Here is a 13,914-nt window from a genome sequence, read left to right as displayed (position 1 = left end):
TCAGAAGTCAATCAGAAGTCAGTCAGAAGCCAATCAGTCAGTCAACAAGCATTTATTAAGTGCTGACTATGTGTTGCACACAGTCCTTAGTACTGAGATACAAAAAGAAGCAAAAACAGTCCCTCTATGTGATAGAATGTTCACTTCCTCTCAGTGGCTAGACAAGTATTTTCATGTTTTTAAAAGTGATATTGTTACTCAGATCTATTTTTAATGCCAACCTAGGAGCCAAGAGGGCAGGAAGGTGACACTGTTTCTGGTGTGTAACTAAATAATAGGGCATCCACAGAGAGACAGCAGCTCCTAAGGACAGAGGCAGAAAGTGCAACTGTTTGTTCTGTTGAGGGGTTGTCCCACAATGAACACAGAACTGTAACCACAAAAACAAAGGCTGTAGAGTCCTCCACTATGCTGAGAGATACTTTCTTCCTTAACCCTGTCTGACTTTGTCAACTGTTTCACAGAGGATGAGACTCTGGGGGAGATGAGAAGTCTGCCGGGATTGGTTAGAAGAGAGCAGCCAGAGAGGTAACTCCTTTCTCTGCTACTTACTTGTGATTTGCATGAATGTTTACAGCTGCTGGGAGCTTTGGGTCAGATGGCTTTCAGAGGGCCTGGTGGCACAGGTGTTCCCCTGCCGTGCCATGCAAACCAGCTCGGGCTACATATAACAGCAAAGGCCTCCCACTGCCCGAGCCCTGCGTACATCCAGTGTGCAGGTCAGATTCAGGAGATGACCTCACTTTTATTTACATGGTTCTGAAAGCTGTGTTTAAAAATATAAATCAATTCTCAAGAACCCACAGGAGTTTGGACTTAACAGGAGGCCCTGATGCAAGAGAACACACACAGCATGTGAGAAAAAAAGGATTAGACGACTTCAGGAGACTTAGGTTCAACTTAATTCAACAAACATTTATTAAGCACCTACTGTATGTCAGGCACTGCCCTAGGCTCTCAGATTTTGTTGTTCAATAGTGTCCAACTCTTCATGACCCCATTTGGGGTTTTGCTGGCAAAGATCTGGACTGTTTTGCCACTTTCTTCTCCAGCTCATTTCACAGATAAGGAACTGAGGCAAACAGGGTTAAGTGACTCGCCCAGAGTCGCATGGCTAGTAGGTGTCTGAGGCCATATTTGAACCCATGAAGATAACATCTTTCTGATTCTAGGCCCTGCACTCTAACCACTGCACCACCTAGCTGCCAGGGCCTAAGACACAAAGACAAAAAGGAGACAGGGCCACTCCAGTGGCTTCACTAGGTAAACAGAAAAGTAAATGCAAGACAATTTAAGGTGGGAGAAATCTCTAGCAGGAAAGACATCAGTTGGTAGAAAATGAGATTAGTTTTAAGAAGGTTAAGGATTCTAAGAGATGAAAAGGAACACTTTCCAGGCCTGAGGGACAGCCTATGCAAATGCAGAGAGGCTAGATGACAACAGCAAGTAGGATTACCTTGGCTAGAATATTTGAGTCCCTGCAGAAGTTCAAACCCCAGCTCTGTCAATCAGCTATTACTTGAGTGGCTTTAAGCAATAGACTTCAATACTCTGGGCCTCCATTCCTTCTTTAGTAAAGTAGGGGAAGTAGGAATTCGGAAAGGAGGAAAGGTAGATAATTTGTCAGGGCTCTTCTGATTCTGAATTCTATCATACTAGGTCCTAATTTACAGTTTAATTGGAGAGTGGTCACCACGAATAAACAAATCTATGGCAACAGAATTTTTTTTAAAAATTATTAAGAACAAACTATATGCAATGTGTTTGGCCTTTATGTAGCACTTTGTTTTATAACTTTTATAGTAGACTTTTCATGTATTCTTGGGTATAGTAGGTACTTAAACTTGTGTTGAGTTGTGGGATCAAATTAAATTTGTGTCTTCTCCAATATTAAACATTCCTTGAGGGTAGGTACCTTGACTCATCCAAATCTTTTTGTCTCCCGGAAAGATGCTTTGTACACAGTAGGCACCAAAGAAATGTTTGTTGATTGATGGCAGCTAGATAAGCACAGATTAAAGATTTAAGGGCTTAAGTTTTGGCTTTGTAATTTAATACTAGCTGCATCACCTTGAGCAAGTCACTTCACTCATAGCTGTGATCCTTGCCACCACCCTAGGAGGCAGGTGAGAACTTTCTCATTCTATAGCCTTTTACAATGCACTTTCCTCTCCGTGGGGAGCCAGATAGGTTAAATGTCTTCTCCAGCTAAGCCACCAAGGTCCTCCTCTGATAGCTCATGGTGACCCTGGGCAAAGCCTGAGGACTTCTGATATCTCCTACTAAGCTGGAAAAAGCTTAAAATATGGACCCAGTGACTGTCTATCTGCTGTCTGAGGGCCAACTTAGCTCAATTCAGCACTAGAAGCCAAATGACTCCCAGGTAATGATTTTTTTCAGCCACAATAACCCATGAAAACCTCAGCCATATATGGAGGAAACATACATACATAGGAAATGAATGGTTTTTTGAGGTACAGAAGTAATCTATTCAACTCATTAAATGCCTCTTATTTGTAAAGTACTGTACTAGGTCCCAGGAACATGAGGATGAAAAGAACTAAGCCTTTACAATAATGATGATAATAATAACAACAATGATGATGATATTTATATAGCAATTTAAGGTTTGCAAAGCATTTTAAAATAGTATCTTATTTTATTATCATAAAAACCTTAGAGAGTAGGTGCTATTATTATCCCTATTTCACAGATGAAGGAACAGAGTCAGACAAAAGTTAAGTGACTTCCTTAAGGTCACATAGCTACTATAAGGTGTCTGAGACAGGCTTTGAATTCAGGTCTTCCTGGCTCCAGATCCAGAACTTTTTTCATGGTCCTCAGTTTTCTCATGTTTAAAATGAAGAAATTAGATTAAGGTGGTTCTTGGGGATTCACAGTGAGCAGCTGAGGCACAGGGAGACAGTGACTTGGCCAAAGTCACACAGCTAGCATGGAGCAGAATTCAAAGCCTTGAACCCTTTTTTGTTACACCATATTGCCTCTTTTAATGAAATGTGTAATAACTTGTTTCTTTTTATTCAGAAGCATGAAAAAGATGGTCCCCTACACAGAGTATCTGCTCAGTAAATGTCTATTGATGGTAATGAGCAATAAATTTTTTGAGTATGTCAGTTCCACTGTTCCAAAGCCTTCTGTGTGTAAACTACTTAGTTTGAAGCTTGAAACCTTCCACAAGCAACTCTACTTTGTCTGACCAGCTGTCTCTTACCTCTGGAGAGGAAAGGTGTAAAGCAGAGGTGTTAAACACATAGCCCCACACTTCCTGTGCTGCCAGAGCCAGGCCAAAATGTGACTGGGAAATACTTCACAAAATAAAGAACAATACAATAGAACATAGATAATGTGAGCATGTGCTTTTTTAAGTGATATGAGGACGCAAGGATCTTTATGTACAATTTAGACCTCACCACCACTACCAATTTCTATTTGAGCTTTACATCACTGGTATAAAGTATGTTGGACTCACATGTTAGTTTGGCAGACCTGGTTTAAAGTTCCAGTTCTAACATTTATGTGCTGTGCGACCTCAGGTTTTAGTCATTTTCAGTCATGTCCGACTCTTCATGACCCCATTGGGGGTTTTCTTGGCAAAGATACTGAAGTGGTTTGCTATTTCCTTCTTTAGCTCATTTTACAGATGAAGAAACTGAGGCAAATAGGGTTAAATGACTTGCTGTGGGTCACACAGCTAATAAGTGCCTATGGCCAGATTTGAACTTAGGAAGATAAGTCTTCCTGACTCCAGGTCTAGCATTTTGTGCCTTACCTTGGGTAAGTCACTTCAACTCTCAGAGTCTCAATTTCCTCATCTGTAAAATGGAGATAATAATAACATTTATCTCACAGGGTTGTTGTGAAGATTCAGTGAGATAATGTCTTAATGTCTATAAAATGCTTTGAAAACCTTAAAGTGCTATATAAATACTAAATATTAATTATTACCTAGGATCATAGAATTAGAGTTTGGAAGGCCCTCAGAGTCTATGTAATTTAATCCCGTCACTTAGTAGATGAAGAAAGTGAGGTTTGGAAGGCACCCAGGGGCACAGAAAAAGTTTCAGGAGCAGGATAGGAACCCAGGGTCCCTGGCACCAGAGAGTAGTTGTAAGAAAAGTGTTTTGTAAACCTTAAAGTAAAAATGGGAGTTATTGTCGGTACTTCCTCAGTCTAAGTAATCTGATCTATTCAAAGTTCCCCAAACATGCCTCAGGGCTTTTTGTGCCTTTCTTCATGTGGCTGCTTTTGCTAAAAGGACATCTTCCTTTCTCTTCATCTAGTCCAATCCCATTCATCCTTCAAGGCCCATGTGAAGTCCTTCCTCCTTCTCTCTCTCCTCCCCCTCCACCCCCTCTTCCCCCCCTTTCCACTTCCTCCCCCACCTCCTCCTCCCACCTCTTTTTCTACTCACCCTCCTTCCCTTCTCACCCCCCCCCTTTTCCTCCTTCCCCTCTCCTCCTTCTTCCCCTCTTTGAAGCCTTCCCCACATGCCCCAGTCCATAGTGGCTCTTTCCCACAGTGAGCCCAAAAACTCTCTTCTTCTTCTCTAAATAATTCATTTGGCAACTACATAGAAATTGGCTTATGATTTTTCTGGTATGTTTGTACTTATTAATAGTTAGGCTATTTAACTTTTCAACTATTTAGACCAGTTCTTTCCATCTTAAAATAACCTCCTTGAGGGTAAGGAACATAAATCACTGCAATTTAAGCTGGAAAGATCTTTAAAGATCATCTAAATGGGAGTAGAGGCCCTGAAAGATGACAGAATTTGCCCAAGGTCACCCTGGTAGTCACAGTAGAGATGGGAAGAATTACTATTTGAGAAATCACTGAATTTATTTTAACTTGGTAATTATTTTCTTGCTTCCAAAACAAGGAGAGAGCACGTACCTCCTTGCTCACAGAGCCATTCCTAGGGAAAGCATGTTATAAACCTTCAAGTGCTCTATATGAGTTCTGACCTCTTCCTTCTTCATGAGGAAGCTGAAGCCCAGAGAAGAGCTAGCTCTGTGCTGGAGGTCCGAGAGGCAGGTGGTGGCCGGAGATAACTGTTTCCTAGTTGGTCTCCTCCCTTCCCCTGCTTCTTTGACTTATCATGATAACAATCTCCTATTCTTTCACTATACCACATTTTAGAGTCAAAGTATTACTCAAACATTATTATTAGTAGTAGCAGCTATGAATCTGTCATTATTAGCATATGGAAAGACAGAAGCATTAATTTGAAAAAGTCATAGGATCATAGACTGAGAGCTTTTCAGGACCTCACAGTCCATTAAGCTCAACCTCCTCCCTCTCACTTTACAGATGAGAAAACTGAAGCCAACAAAAGCTAAGTGATTTGCCCAGGGTCACACAGTAAGAGTCTGAGGCAAGATTTGAACTCAGGTCTTCCAGACTCCAAGTTCAGCCCACTAAACCACCTATACCACTATGTCTAATGTCCATGATCTCATTTGCTCCTGACCACAATCCTGCAACCCCATAAGGATTTGGTTTGTTTGTGTTTTTGTTTTTAGACAGGACTAGTGATTTCACAGATGTATTTCATGATTCCAGCACCTAACTTAGTTCTACAGAGTTGCCTGGGCAGTGAGAGTCACCCAGCCAGTAAGTTCAAAGGAAGGACCTGAATCCAGCTCTGAGGCCAACTCTTTTTTTGCTATGCCATGTCCTGGATTCAAATTCAGACTCTGCCATTCACTGCTTGTGTGATCTCACTTAACCCTCTCACGGCCTCAGTTTCTTCATCTGTAAAATCAGGGAGCTGGACTAGGTGACTTCTAAGACCTCTTTTAGCTCTAAATCTATAGTCCTTTGATCCCAAGTGTTACAGTTGGCTACACATCTTCTGTTGCTATGTGCAGCTCTCATTTCACTCCCACATTCTGCCTCTCTCCCACACTAAGCCTTTTTAAACTCTCTAAACTTTTTAAACATTTCACCCTCATTTCTCTCTAATCTTTAATGTAGACAAATCTTGATGATAAAATATGACATTTATGGGTTTTTAGTGCAGCTAGGTGGCTCAGTGGATAGAGTATTGGGTCTGGAGTAAGGAAGACTTATCTACCTGAGTTCAAATCCAGCCTCACACATTTACCAGCTGTGTGACCTTGGACAAGTCACTTAACCGTGTTCACCTCAGTTTCCTCATCTACAAAATGAGCTGGAGAAGGAAATAGCAAAACACTCCAGTATCTCTGCCAAGAAAATCCCAAATGGGGTCATGGAGAGTCAGACACAACTGTAAAAATGAACTAAACAACAAATACATTGATGGAAATGTCACTAGACTTGAAAGAGAAGACCCAGGTTTAAATGCTAGGTCTGTCATCTCCTACCTGTATGACCTTGAGTCAATCACTTCACTTCTCTGGACCTCCATTTCCACATCTGGAAAATAAGGAGAATAGACTAGATAATCTCTGAATCTCAGTTTCTTTATCTCTAAAATGGGGTTAATAATACTTAAAGGATCATATGAAGAATCAATGAAAACACATTTATTTAGTGCTTATTATGTTTCAGGCACTAAGTGTTGGGGATACAAATACAAGACAAGGCAAGACAGTCCCTCCCTTCAAGGAGCTTACAGTCTAATAAGGGAAGACAAAATATATGTCATTAGCTCCTTGACAGCGGGAACTGGTTCTTTGTTTGTTTGGATTGTTTTTACCTTTCTTTGTATCCCCAGTGCTTAGCACAGTACCTAACACATAGTAGGTGCTTTAAATGCTTGTCCATTCTGGCGTGATCGCCAGAAAGTGTTTTGGTCTGGGTGAGGAGTGGGGAACCTGCAGTTTTAAGGCCACATGTGACCCTCTAGGTCCTCAAGTGTGTCCCTTTGACTTCTTCTTAATAAAAGGATTTGTTCTGTAAAACTTGGACTCAGTCAAAAGGCCACACCCAAGGACCAGAAGGCCATATGTGGCCTGGAGGCCACAGGTTCCCCACCCCTGGTCTGGGTAGTAAGAGGCATGAGGAGGGCAGCCATAGAGCATTTGATTGACAGTCTTTTCCAGGAGTGATAATGTTGACTCTGTCAACTATAAGGTGCTAGGTAAAGTGAGCTACTGTTATTAACCTGTCCAATCTTTGGTCTGTCCCATACGTACAGATAATTTTTGTAAGATTTTGTTTTTGGTGCAGAGGAAGAGGAATTTTCTTAGCTTCTGGGAATTTTCAAGGCATTGCACAAACATAGGCAAACCAACAGCAACAAACAGACATAATGCCAGGGATTCTTCTCCATCCTAGAGGGGCTGAGGCTCAGTGTGATCTTTTCCATTGCCCAACTGGTTCTACCAGGTGAGAGGTGGCTCAGCGTTTGGCCACAAATATTTCTTCACTTTGTCTTAGGAGAAACATTTCGTTCCAAGGCAGTGTTTGGAGAGAAAGAAGAGAGAGAGAAGAAGAAAGATAACAAGAGTTCACAATTATATAGCATTTAAAGGGCTAGAAGACACTTTCCTCACAATAACCCAAGTGGAATGAAAAGAATGATTTAGTGTCAAAAGACCTGAGTTCAGACTGTAGCTCTGCTACTTACCATATGCATGATTTGAGAAAAGTCATTTTATTTTTCTGAACTTTGGTTTGATCATTTGTGAAAGAGAAAGAAAGAAAGAGAAAGGGAAGGAGGAAAGAAGGAAAGAAGGAAGAAAGGGAGAGAAAAGAAAAAATAAAACTAGATGATCTCTAAAGTTCTTTCAGGCTTTGAATTCTATGATACAATGCTTGAGGTCAGTGATTAGCCCAGGGTCTCATATCAGCATACTCCAAGATAGCACTAGAGTCCAGATCTTCCCAACTTTTAGACAAATCTGCTATTGGACAAATATCATCAGCAAAATTGTCATTATATTATTTTACAGATGAGGTAGCTGCAATACAGAAAAGTTAACTGATGCCCAGATTGACAAACCCAGTGAGCATCAGAGCCAGGCTAGAATTAAGGATTTCTGGCTCCAAATGGTGGGCTATTTCCACTACACCAGGTGAGAGATGAGTAGGATAGACAAATGACCTAAATTGGGATGGGCTATATTTTGGGTCAATAATACACTCCCTTTTCAATCCTTCCCAAATATTCATTTGTATTGTATGTGTGTGTATGTATGTATGTATGTATCCACGTATGAGAATGGGTCAGTTGTTCTCCATACACATTAGTGAGAACTGACTATGAAGGTCTCCTCCAAATTAGAGAAAGAGAATTTAAAGGCACCTTGTGAATCCAGTTCTTTTGCATATAGTACTTCTCAGATAAACTCATAGGCAAACAAGTCTTTATTTACTTCCTATACAACATAAGAGGGGAAATAAGAAGCTCTATCTCTGCAATTCTTTGGATAGTTTTCCATCATCAGTTTTCACTCATTTTTAAAAATTTTCTGGAGCTTATTAAATGCCTTGTCATTTGTTTGCCATCATGGTGTGGGAGAAAACATGCCAGACCTAGAGTCAGAAGGGCTCAGTTCAAAGCACGACATTGTCAGTTTCTGTTCTACCTTGAGATGGTCACCTAACCTACTTGAGCTCCAATTTCCTCACCTGAATAATGGGATAATAATAACATTTGGACAATCTGCCTCACAAATATGAATAATAGGATATAGCTCTGAAAGGCATCTTAGGGATGATCTTCCAGCCCCTGTCATTTTACAGATTGGAACCAGAGGCCAGAAGAAGAATGCTTTGCCCAACCTGATAGGGATGAGGACCTATTTCATTTGTATAAGGATTTCTCCAGTGAGCAAATTCCCTTTAACAATGAATGTTGGCACCTTCTCTGCTACTTAAAGTCTTAGACCATTGCCTAGAGTGAGAACAGGCTACGTGATATATCCAGAATTACACAGCTGCTGTGTGTCAGAGTGGCACCCAAACACAGGTTTTCCTGGATGACTCTTTATTTACTATACCATATTGCCCCAGGTAAATATGAACTACTATCAAATATACACATTTTACTTAGAATCTTAGAATTCAAAGCTGAAGGGACCCTTAAAGATCATCTAGTGTCACCCCCTTACTTAACTTTATTTTTTTAATTCTGAACTTAACAAACAGAAAATTCCATATAATAATAAAGTAGAACAGATAAGAAGGAAAAGAAGGATTGTACCTGAAACCATGAATCTTTAATATGTACAACTTCTTTTTAAAATATATAATTAGCTCAGTATGTTACGGCCAAAACTATACTGTTCATCTTTGTTACCTTTCTTACTTTATACAGCAGGAAACTGATGCCAAGAGAGGGAAGGGATGGCCAAGGCCCCACAGGGACATTTAGTAGCACAGCCAGATCTTTTAGTTTTCATCCTAGCTTTTTTCCCACTGAATTAAACTTTACATCTGCCTGAGTATCCAGCACAGTGCTCTGTATACACTTGGTGCTAAATAAATTATTGTTGACTTAGGGAGGAAAAAAAGGGAATTGAATTAATCTGTCTCTTCTATTTCCTGCTATTACTGTGGCATTTCTTAGCATTAGTATATGTTATTCTGCCCCATTTCTTTCACTAACCAGAAGAGAATTCTAGGAGCCAGGAGGTAAACAGCAAAGATTACAAATTTCAACCGCAAATACATTAGAAGATACGTTTTCCAATGACTCTTAATCATTAACTCTGGGGTCATTTCTTAAGTTTGCCCTATAAATACATTTCCTGATTTGGCCTTTCTTTTGTTGTTAGTGGATAACCTTGTCAAACCGTTCTCCTGAATTAATTTTCCAATGAATTTTCTTTTGACACTGCTGTAAGGTTGTTCTTCCAGTTTGCATTTAGAAGATACTAATCCTGTCCTCCACCTTTGACTCATGTTTCCTTACTGCCATGTTAAATATCATTTGCTATGCACTATTCAAAAAAAAAAACCACCCCAACCTGGCTAACTGAGCAAAAAGGTGTGGGGGAACATAGATGATTTCACCTTGTTTCCTGTCTGTCTAATGCAATCGGACTCCTCCCCCATTTTTCCCTTCCCTTCATCTTGCTGTGCACGGGTTTACACCCACTCCTTCCCAAGGACACCTAATACTTTGTTCTAAATCCCTAATGGCTTTACTACTGAGCAAAAAGAAGTCTGAATCTGCACCTATAATGTGAGAGCCACCATCTAATTTGGCACATTAAGACAGAGTGTGAAAGCAATGGATGGAAGAGAATCCCTCAGTATTCCTAAAGATGCATTTTTAATAGTGAGGCAGCATGGCTTAATAGAAAGAGAGCTGACCTCCGAGCCAGACAGACATGGCTTCAAGTCCTGAGTCTGCTATGTTCTTTCTCGGACCCTAAGCAAGTCAGTTAACCTCTAGTTGTTCTAGGCAACACTTAGTCTGTCTAAGACTATAAATTGCAGGGAAGGTGCTGACCTGCATTGATGAAGGGAATTTTCTCACCAGGGAACTCTCTATACCTTCGAAAGCAGAGGACTATTCGATTCTCAATAAACTGCTAAGTGATATTACCCAGGGAGTTTGGCATCTCCAAAATGCCAAGAATGGAGGCTGCCTTTCCAAGAAAATCTTCCCCCTCAGAATGGAGGAATGAATGATGAAAAAAACTACAGGGAATATCACTGATAACCATGTTCTTTCCTGAATGTGCTAAATTCTCAATCATCAAAAGAGAAAACCCTACTTTCTTCTGTTTAATTAATTCAATTCTTTCTTCCCAGATAGGAGAACAGTAAGGACAGTTGTGAAGCAAAGTGGCTTTCAGAAGTGGGGCTGAGAGTAAAGGACAGGTTAAAAACAGTCACTTGCAAAAATTGGCCTTTTACTATATGAGAAATGTTAGGTGAGACTCCTCTTTTCACTGGGGAAAACAGAATATCTAAGGGAAGGTTCTGCTTTGTAAACTGTTTATCAGTAGCTAGCTGACATTTAAATTATGCTTTAAGAGCTGTAAAGCCCTTTGCATACATTAGGTAATTTGATCCTCCTAACAACGGTGAGTTAAGTACTTCAAGCATAATCATCCTCACTTTACAGGTGAGGAAATTGAGGCTTAGATCTAGATTGATTCAAGGTCACATGTGTATCTACTGTCAGAGGTAGTTTAGCCTGCTCTTAACTCCAAGCCCAGGGTGCCTTCCTCAGTGTCACTTAACATTTAGTTTAACATTATCATCACCATAATAATTCACACTAATCTTGCACAGTACCAGGAATATTGTACTCATTTTAGAGATATGGAAACTGATGTTCAGAGAGGCCAAGTGGTTGCCTGTGGTCATATTGCTAGAAAATGGCAGAAATGGTATTGAAATCCATAAGATCTGACTCCCAAATCCAAGTTGTTTTTCTGCACGTTTATTTTGGATTCCCCATCCCACACCAACCTCCAGCAAAGTTAATTTGTTAGGGAAGCAGGTAGTTGGTGAAGTTGTTAGAAAGCCATACTGGAATCAGGAAGTCTGAGTTCAAATCTGGCTTCAGATACTTAACTGGCTGTGTGATTCTGAGTAAGTCACTTAATTGTCTGCCTTTCTCCTCAGCTGTAAAATGGAGACAATAACAGCACCTACCTTCCAGAGTTATTGTGAGGATAAAGTGAGATAATATTTGTAAAGTGCTTTGCAAACCTTTAAGCACTATATAAATACTAGCTGTGAGATATGTGTGTATGTGTGTAATTATATAAATCCTAGCTGCAATCCATGGAGTGATAATAATAATAATAAATAATATTATTATCACTCTTTCAGAGGAGAAATTATTTCATTTTACGTATTTGTATGCCCAGTGCCTAACACTATACCTGACACAGAACAGGCACTTAATAAATGTTCATGGAATGATTGATTTCAAGGAACAATGTCTTTCACATCTTTGTTCCAGACTGGCCCACCCCAGGAGGAGCCATCACCCTCTTTCTGTGGTATGAAAGGGAAGGTTGGTGGAAAATCACAACCTGCCTGTTTTTTTTTAGAAATTCAGACCACCATTCTGTTGACTATCCTGCTTTACTGATCCAGACTGGAGTGATTTCATTGAAAGAATGGAATTATTTAATGATAAAATCCCAACGACTCATGTCATTTGCCATTTCCTGTTGCATTATTATCAAAGTGAACTGAGCAGCTGTCTGTTTGTAAAGTCATATTTGATATCCTGCCTTTTAAGTATTATCAGACTGGAAGGATATTAATAAATACTCACATTTTTAATGGGTTTCCCCCTTCTGGTTCTTTTGGAAGAAAGCCTTTATCCCATGTCTCTCCCCATTATGGCTTCTTCTCTCATTTGCAAGTTTAAGAAATAATGGGAGAAAGACATAAGCATTAGAAGTGGCTAATCAGAAATGTAACCTTATGTAAATCCAAACTGAGAAGAGATTAAGCTATAATAAACTATTGAAATAGAATTGTATTTTGTATATGCAGATGGCTTATTTTCTAATTGTGTTCATCTCATCTGATATCAGCTGCTATCATACCACTGTAGCCAAATGTTTACAAACCTGTCGTTTAATATTCTCCCAAAGCCAGTGTTCTAAAGTTAAATATTTACTTGTTTGCATACCTTTGGAATCCTCCTAAAAGAATGTAAGTTTCTTGGGGGCAGGAATTGTTTGTATACCCAATGCCTAGCCCAATGCCTGGCACCTGATAAACAATCAATCAAGAGCACCAGACCTGAGTTTAAATCTGACTTCAGTTACTTACTAGCTGTGTGACCCTGGGCAAGTCACTTAACCTCTGTCTGCCTCAGTTTTCTTATACTTACAACTGAAATATTTATAGTACTTACCTTCCAGGGTCAATACAAGGATAAAATGAGATAATATTTGTAAAAAAAGCTCTGCAAACTTTAAACACTATAGAAATGCCAGGTGTTACTATTTTTAATTTTTTCTCACATTTAAACAAAATTTTTTAACATTTTTTTAAAATCTTGAATTCCAAATTCTCTCCTTCCCTTTCTCCCTCCTTGAGAAGGCAAGCAATTTGAGATAGATTATACATGTGCAGTCATGCAAAACATTTCCTCATTAGCCATGGTGCAAAAGAAAACACAGACCAAAAAAACAAGAATAATAAAGAAAGTTTAAAAAAAAAGTTTCAATCTGTATTCAAATACCATCAGTTCTTTCTCTGAAGGTGGATATTATCATTTATTAAATGACAGTAGGTTCCAGGCACTGGACTAGGCACTGGGGATACAGAGAAAATAATAAAATCCCCTCTGCCCTTAAAGAACTTACATTCTAGACACCTGATAAACGCTTGTTGAATTGAATTAATTCAATCCCTTGGAAAATCCTAGGATAAGGACCTAACAGAATAGTTTTTTCTAACCCTTCATTTTACAAATGAGAAAACTGAGGCCCCAAAAGGCGAAATCACTAATCCAAAGTCTCATAGATAGTAAGTGTAAATAATATATATTTGTTAGGGTAAGTTTATATGTGTATATATGGAAACTTTTTGTGCATATATAGAAATTTTTTAAATCATTAATAGCAAAAGAGCATTAATTATAGATTCAATCAAATAATTGTGTGTATGATCTGCTCCATATAGATAAATAAGGGGAAGAATCATTTGTGTATGTGAAGCATTACAACAGGGAAATGTCAGGAAAGAAGTTGACAACTTATCAGACTTCCAGCAGTTCCGGCTTTTTTTTTTTCTTTCATCCTTCAGAAACAGTTTTGTTTGCTCTGGTTATATATTGTATGACGTGCTTCGCACTATATCACACAGCTGCTTGGAAAATCTCAACACATAATGCCTTAACATATTAAGAATTTTACCCACTTTCAGAAAACAAAGTTCAGAAGCCAAATGAATGAAAAGACATAGTGACAAACTCACTTCTCCTTTTAAAAATGAACCCTGCATGCACACCCCTCTCCTCTTTCCACACTAAGC

The 13,914-nt window shown here is 39.3% G+C and overlaps 1 long non-coding RNA gene across 1 annotated transcript in view; it reads left to right on the top strand.

Annotated features, from left to right (window-relative positions):
* Positions 1 to 286: 286 nt before the first annotated feature.
* The window catches only part of LOC110206678 (uncharacterized), a 34,700-nt gene continuing 21,072 nt past the window's right edge, over positions 287 to 13,914 (top strand). The window contains exon 1 of the long non-coding RNA XR_002324000.2: positions 287 to 528. This is a non-coding gene — a long non-coding RNA (uncharacterized LOC110206678). The remainder of the gene's footprint in view (positions 529 to 13,914) is intronic.

The sequence above is a fragment of the Phascolarctos cinereus genome, unplaced genomic scaffold, assembly GCF_003287225.1.
Source record: "Phascolarctos cinereus isolate Bilbo 61053 unplaced genomic scaffold, phaCin_HiC Scaffold_2;HRSCAF=192, whole genome shotgun sequence".
Taxonomy (NCBI): Eukaryota; Metazoa; Chordata; class Mammalia; order Diprotodontia; family Phascolarctidae; genus Phascolarctos; species Phascolarctos cinereus.
This window is presented reverse-complemented; position numbering and strand designations above follow the sequence as displayed.